General features: G+C 38.3%; 1 pseudogene; it reads right to left on the bottom strand.

Annotated features, from left to right (window-relative positions):
* Nucleotides 1-435: 435 nt before the first annotated feature.
* On the bottom strand, nt 436-1,608 carry LOC145535801 (KATNB1-like protein 1; annotated as a pseudogene).
* Between the last annotated feature and the right edge of the window lie 6,217 nt (nt 1,609-7,825).

The following is a 7,825-nucleotide window of genomic DNA, read 5'->3' as shown; positions in this document are numbered from 1 at the left end:
CTGCACACATTTAAGTGTTTTCTTATAAAACACAATCTTTAAAAAAAGTAATGATGATTGGTCTTTGTGATTCCTAGTAATAAGTCCTGTCTTATTTTTCACATAGTATAAATTATATTCTTATGCAGGGTTGCATTAACATCCAGTAGTTCTTAAACAGTGTTGCTAAATAACCATATAAATCCCAAACGCAGCAAAGGTGAACAATCTTCATAGTGTACTTTCACCTCATTGAAGCTGAAGCTGCTCCTTTTGGATCTTCTTCCGCTTCAATGTGAAGTGGCTCGGTAGCATTTCATTAGTGGTTTTATTATGCGGTTTTTTTAAAGGAAAAAGTGGTTTTGATTTCTTTCATAGTTCTCAGATGGGATATTTTTGGGGAAATCATATAGTCCAGGGATGTTTTGAATAGCCAAATGCTGTAGATGAAGTCTCTCAATGCAACTGTAATAATTAAGCATCTACATCCTTGGCTATATTACCAGTATATCCGGGAACCAAAGTAAGATGGTTTTCCTGTTCCCACAACCCACTTAATTGCTGTTTTAAAATCTGAATATTTTCTGTCGTTCACAATTTCTGTTTTGGATGATAGTTCTGACCACCACCTTTTTATGACTGCCTGAAGCCAGTTTAAACCAAACTATTATATATTCTTCAAATTTGGAGAAGGCAATGGCAACCCACGCCAGTACTCTTGCCTGGAAACTCCCATGGACAGAGGAGCCTGGTGGGCTGAAGTCCATGGGGTCGCAAAGAGTCGGACACGACTGAGCAACTTCACTTTCACTTTTCCCTTTCATGCATTGGAGAAGGAAATAGCAACCCACTCCAGTGTTCTTGCCTGGAGAATCCCAGGGACGGTGGAGCCTGACGGGCTGCCGTCTATGGGGTCGCACAGAGTCGGGCACGACTGAAGCGACTTAGCAGCAGCAGCAGTGACTTTACTAGAGGCAACAAATCTACCCAGCAGCCAAGTGAGATGTACTGTTTTTCTTCCTGTAAACTCTTGGTGAGCACGGGAAGGCAATCCACCACAACTCCAAGGTCCTCTATCCTTATCAAATATGCTACAAGTTCACTGATACTTCTCTTTCTCCAGAAAGTTAAAGCTACATTCAATCTCAAATTCCTGCTGAATAAAACCTGTGCCATTGTTTCATGGTCCTGAGAAACCTCAGGAAAAAAGCCACTATATTTGCATGATGAGCTTTCTGTCTGTGAAGAACCAGAATTACTGGAGTTAATCAAATATGTTCAACTATCATGCCATAATTTTTCAAGGAGGTGGCCTGCACAAGCCAGTTCATTTTCTTTATTTGCCATGACACAGCTCCTACTTTTAGGGGGCTGCTTTTTTCTGTAACAAGGATTTTGAATAGGATGATGAACTTTCTTTCTTCTATAAACCTTACATAGTTTATCTGGGCTTTTCACAGCTTGTCCAACTGTTCTAGTAAGAAGCCAACTGTTTTGGATATTTCTTAACCTCCTTCATGTTCTTATTAGTGAAATTAGAGGTCCTTTTCCTAGGAAGATCAGTGGAATGATCCTCAGTATTATTACAAAAGTTGCATTTTTTTTATCATTGTGGGTTTCAGATGCCATAATCTCTTAAATACTGGTGCCTCATTGTATCCGGCACCTCCGCCCAGCCCAGGCACTGACTGCAACCCCGCAGCCCAGGCTATCCCTCGCTCCCCGGCCGAGATGCAAGAATGGCCATTCAAACACCACTGTGCACAGCCCACCGGGATAGCCTCTTTTTGCATTCTTAATGCTCTGGGGGAACCAGAAAAGAAGTCTGAGTATCCTGAGACTTCCATTGTTGTGAGGGAATCCAAACTAACCTCATGGAAAGATGTGTTGTTGTTGTGCAGTCATTAAGTCATGTCTGTCGACTAAAAAAGATGTACAACTTGAGAGTTGTGAGTTAAGTTTTATTTGGGGCAAAATGAGGACTGCAGCCCGGGAAGCAGCATCTCAGATAGCTCTGAGAGACTGCTCCAAAGCGGCAGTGGGGGAAACTCAACATATAAGGTTTTGGTGAAGGGGAAGTTCAATACCATGAAGCTCTCATTTTACAAAAGGTTTCTGTTAGTCATGAGATCTGATGTCACCATGAAGGGATTTATTGCTTCTCTAGATATGAGGAAATGCAAGGATTGAGGTCATAAAATCTGTTCCTAAAAACATCCAACTATCTAAAGACCTGTGCCACCAGATTCCCTGGAGCACAGAGTGCCTCACTCCACCCTGACCTCCCTCAGGGGTTGTTGAAGGTCACCAGCTATAGCAGCATGGGGTTCAATCTCCGTAGAGGCAGATGGCTAATGCTTGTTGTTCAGTCCTTGGCAATGCTCTTGCTAAGTGCCAATTTGTAGTCGACACGACCCCCTTGTGGTCATAAATCCGACCGTACTTTGGGGGGCATTTCATGACCATTTTGTCCCTCATTGCTGCAGTTCTGAAGAAGGATTTTGTTGATAGGCCACTCAGTGTGCTATTACTGGACTAGGTCTTAATCGTCAAAGATCTCTGGACACCTGTCTTCTAGTTATGGTCTAGGAAAGTATTCCCCTTTCGTTGCATCTTCCCATATCCAGAGTTACACTATTACAATCATTGATCATATATCGAGCTTTACATCTATACATTTGATCAACTGCTTCAAGTCTAGTCATCATTATTTTCGTTGGAGGCTCAGTCATACACTTGGTAATACAAGAAATAGTAATTTTGTGAAACAAGCAAAATACAAATGGTATAGTTAATAACATTGGTGGAATTAAAAGTAAATACTTTAGCCATGAGCCTCCCACACCAAACCAGTTTTTTTTTTTTAAAGATCATCAAGACTAGGGAATGGGTCACTTAAAGCAGAAATCTGATTTTTCATGTGGTTCATCAAATGTGTTACATTACAGGATTTATCAGGTATGAAAATATAGCGTTCACTTTGAATTATAGCACAGATATCTCCCTGAGATCCTGTAAGGTGTCAAGGGCCTTGCAGTTGTGTAGCACTGCCTTTCTCATCATAGAGATCTCAGAATTCAATAAGCTAATAGCCTGGTTACTATCATTTAGAGCTTATGAAAGTTGTTAAGGCTTTGATATGGCCAATTACATCCTCTAACACCAACAAAGGCACATACACACCAAAAAAAGCTGCTAAATGGTCATGCCAGTAGAATACAGATCTTTGACCCAATGGGATCAAACCAATGGTAGATTGGTTGGGGTTACCTCTAATTTGTTAACATATATGACCTTAAATTCATGGGAATCCCAGGCTACACCTTCATATCCATCCCTGTAGATGTGAAGGCCATAAATTAGTACCACAAATCCACTGAGTTCCACACCAAATACTCTCTCTAAGGGTAATAATAGGCATATTTCATAAAGCACCCAGCCTTGTCTCATAATTACCAAGTTGACCATTTTTATTATGATTTAACCCTTCCCAACATAGAGGAGCTTTTAAACTTAAATGATCATAGCCTGCTGTTAACCATGTAGATCCACCCCATAATTGTGGGAGTTTTCCTTTTAATAGATGCGAGGTTAATTTTTTTATTGAGACTTAGCTCCTCACTCTGAGTTTGAATGACCCTAAGAGAAAACTTAACTCTATGGCCAGCATCAGAGCAGGTATTATTAACTGGCTGGTGAGAGGATCCCTTCTAGTAATATCATGAAGATAGAACAGGACTGAACACTCATCTAAAATAATTCCTTAGGGGGTATCCAATCAGAGCCCTAGAGAACAGAAATCCACCAAGGTAACCCAGAAATAGTAGACACAGGTAATTGGCCACAACCAAACAATTGGATTGAGCTTTAAACTAGCATAGAATCGTGTCCATGATATAAAACATTTGATTGATAGGCATAGGTCCAAGGAATCAAGAACATTATAAATGATCATATGAGTCAGATCAGCATCTTGGGCACGCTGTCTACTTCTGATGTCGTCGTCTTCTCATCCTAGTGTAGTGTAGTTTCCTCTGTTTGAGTATTGTTTTAAGGTGAGTTTGAGGTCAGTAGGCCTCTCTATAGACCAGTCCAGCTTAGGGGCCTTTGAAAGTGGGAGTTAACCCAAGAGTCAATTTCCCTTCAATTTCACTGGGCATGAGCTAGTTAAGAGTACCTGATAGAAAGGTTCTTCTATCCAGGTTGCAGACAGTTCCTTAAATTATGTTTTTTTCCAGTCTTGGTTGTAGGTCATGTATGAGGCATCTGATCTTCATCCAAAGACAGATTGCTGAGATAAGCTTCAGAAACAACCGTAGAGTGTCCTTCAATAATTCAATTAAATTTTACATTAATATACTCTAACAGCAAAGAACTATCCAGGAAAAGAGTGTTAGTAGATACAGACCTCCATTAACAAACTGGGATTTAACATTCATTGAAACATCTTTTTCTCCCTAAAATCACCATCATTTTTACCAAATATAACCAAATTAAGACTTGTTTGTAACAAAGGTCTGGTCTCAATAAACCTGGCCTGATGATTTATATAACCATAATTGATCATAGGCTTTTTTGCTTTGCTGAGACTTTTATAGCATCTCAGACTGAACTTTTAAAATAAAATGTTTCAGGGCTAGGGAAGGCATGCCAAAGGCTTACCACAGATTTTGCCTAACAGATCTAAGTAGATTCCTCCCTTCTCAAGGTCTGCAAAATTCCTTGAGATTTCTGTACCTGTTTTTGAGATAACCTTCCTAACTTATCTGATAAAGCTAATGGAAACACAGAGCTTCCAATTTCTGGAGGGTTCAGATAGAAAAGATAGATGTTTCAATTTTTTTATAAAATATAATTTAACCAAATTACTGTCATAATTAGTTTAAGGGGAAGACTTTTTTTCCCTTACACCTGGAATACACAGATTCAAATCAATAATTTTTCAGATAGAAACCATAAAAGTTATAAGCATATTCACCAATTTATTTAGTCCTTTTGTTAACCTTTGTGAAGTCATCAGGTTTTTCCATTTGAATTTTTATTCGGTTCAGAAACTTGTATTTATCCAAAAGTCCTGTCTATAAATCCTCTTGAAGAGAAAGAAATTTTGCAAAACTTGCTTTGTGCTAGGACAATATTTTGAGATAGTAACTAGAATTCTGCCTGATAACACTATACCCAAACATATCAGAATTTTAGGAACACCATACAGTTTCTAGGATATCTATATTAGTAACATTTACCATACAATATAACCCGAGACTTATTACTCACTTGACAATACTTCCCATGTAATTCTGTATACAAAATGAACCTAATTAGTGTAATATCTCTCTTCGGGATGTTTCAGGGGCCCCCTGAAGCATCCCAAAGTTAGCCAGAAATCAAGTTCTTCACTGGAATGATTTAGGAAGTTTTGTCAACAAATATCAAAAAGGTTTAGAACACTCAGTCAGATAGGATTATAGGTAATTGTGAAACAATAGCTATTCACTTAGCCAAAGTAACAATAAAGGATTTCAGAACAGATCATTTAAGAGATAAAGAAACTTAAATCTATTATCAAAGGCAGTTCAGAATCTGAAGAAAAAGTTATCTTAACAGAGAGAAAAGTTAAATTCAAATTTTTGCACCAGCTTACTTTAAGGTTAACTTCATTAACTTTATTTTAAAGTTCCAGTTCCAGTTCAGTTGCTCAGTCGTGTCCGACTCTTTGCAACCCCATGAATCGCAGCACGCCAGGCCTCCCTGTCCATCACCAACTCCCGGAGCTTACACAAACCCATGTCCATCGAGTCAGTGATGCCATCCAACCACTATGAGGTTGCCATCTCATCCTCTGTCGTCCCCTTCTCCTCCTGCCCCCAATCATTCCCAGCATTAGGGTCTTTTCCAATGAGTCAACTCTTCGCATGAGGTGGCCAAAGTATTGGAGTTTCAGCTTCAACATCAGTCCTTCCAATGAACACCCAGGACTGATCTCCTTTAGGATGGACTGGTTGGATCTCCTTGCAGTCCAAGGGACTCTCAAGAGTCTTCTCCAACACCACAGTTCAAAAGCATCAATTCTGCGGCGCTCAGCTTTCTTCACTGTCCAACTCTCACATCCATACATGACCACTGGAAAAACCATAGCCTTGACTAGATGGACCTTTGTTGGCAGAGTAATGTCTCTGCTTTTAAATATGCTACCTAGGTTGGCCATAACCTTCCTTCCAAGGAGTAAGCGTCTTTTAATTTCATGGCTGCAATCACCATCTGCAGTGATTTTGGAGCCCCCCAAAAAATAGTCTGCCACTGTTTCCACTGTTTCCCCATCTATTTCCCATGAAGTGATGGGACCAAATGCCATGATGTTAGTTTTCTGAACGTTGAGCTTTAAGCCAACTTTTTCACTCTCCTCTTTCACTTTCATCAAGAGACTCTTTAGTTCTTCTTCACTTTCTGCCATAAGGGTGGTGTCATCTGCATATTTGAGGTTATTGATATTTCTCCCAGCAATCTTGATTCCAGCTTGTGTTTCTTCCAGCCCAGCGTTTCTCATGATGTACTCTGCATATAAGTTAAATAAGCAGGGTGACAATATACAGCCTTGACGTACTCCTTTTCCTATTTGGAACCAGTCAGTTGTTCCATGTTCAGTTCTAACTGTTGCTTCCTGATCTGCATACAGGTTTCTCAAGAGACAAGTCAGATGGTCTGGTTTACTGTGTTCTTCTATCCTAAAAAGCCACCTGTAAGTCAAGCTTACTTCCTTTTCCTTTCACAAAATGCAGTTCCATTCCTCATACCTTCTTCACTGAAAACTCACTTCCTACTTCCCTTAAGCAACCAAGAACTGACTTTTATATTAGCATTTTATAGATTGGTGAGCATAAATACCAGTGATAATTTCTAAAATCTTTGGTTTCTTAGAGAGAACATTTTAGGATGGCACCAAACATCATTCATTTTTAATCCCAAATCTCTTTAGTTTCTCTGTAAGAGAAAATTAGTGTTCAGTAGTAAATGTTTCAAAATCTTATTTTATTTGGAAATGACCTAGACTGCCAACACTTAGTTTAGCACAACCCTTAGAAATTTAAGTTGCCCCAATCTGGAGAGACTATTTTAGACAGACATTCCTGAAGCATAATTATTCTTAATAGAGTTTATCTAAAAGCTCACATCTCATTTACATTTTTTAGAAGTTTCTTCACTCAAGGTAATTTCCTTGCTGACAAACTTGTAACAGATATAATAATATTTAACTTATATTAAACCTAGGTACAATGAAAATATTCTGCTTAATGTTAATTACTCTTAGACATGTCTACATTAGTTAGATCAATAAACAAACATTAAGTATCAGGTATTTAATATTGAATATTTTCCAGTTCACATGAACCTGAAATTCATTTAGGTTAATTTCTCCTGTATTTAGAATTATTTGATTTGTAAGTGCTTACTTTTTTTTAAAGGAAAATTAGATTACAGCTCATTTACAAACTGATATCAGCAATATTATCCAAAAAACAAAGACACATATATCCAAATAGACATGAGGTCCTATAGCTTTGTTTTCCAAACTTAGTTATGAATCAGATATCACAATACAAAACACACTAATTGTAAAAAATGGTTGGAATAAGATTTTAAAAGGCTTTGTTTCCCTTTTTTTCCCTTTTGGTTTCAGGAATTAGAGATAGTCTAGATAAGTGATCCAGAGAGCTCTGGTCTAAAGGTATAGAAGGAGTTATTTCCTCAGGGCAAAAATTTTTAAAGAGATAATCTTTTTTCTTCATGCTTTCTCTGGAGTCTAAAGAATATTGTGATCACATTGTCAAAAATTGTATTTTTCTGTGAT

This window comes from Giraffa tippelskirchi, chromosome X (genome assembly GCF_054371585.1).
Source record: "Giraffa tippelskirchi isolate mGirTip1 chromosome X, T2T-mGirTip1v1.2.pri, whole genome shotgun sequence".
Classification (NCBI taxonomy): domain Eukaryota; kingdom Metazoa; phylum Chordata; class Mammalia; order Artiodactyla; family Giraffidae; genus Giraffa; species Giraffa tippelskirchi.
The sequence above is the reverse complement of the archived record's forward strand: the minus strand, read 5'-3'. Positions and strand labels throughout refer to the sequence as shown.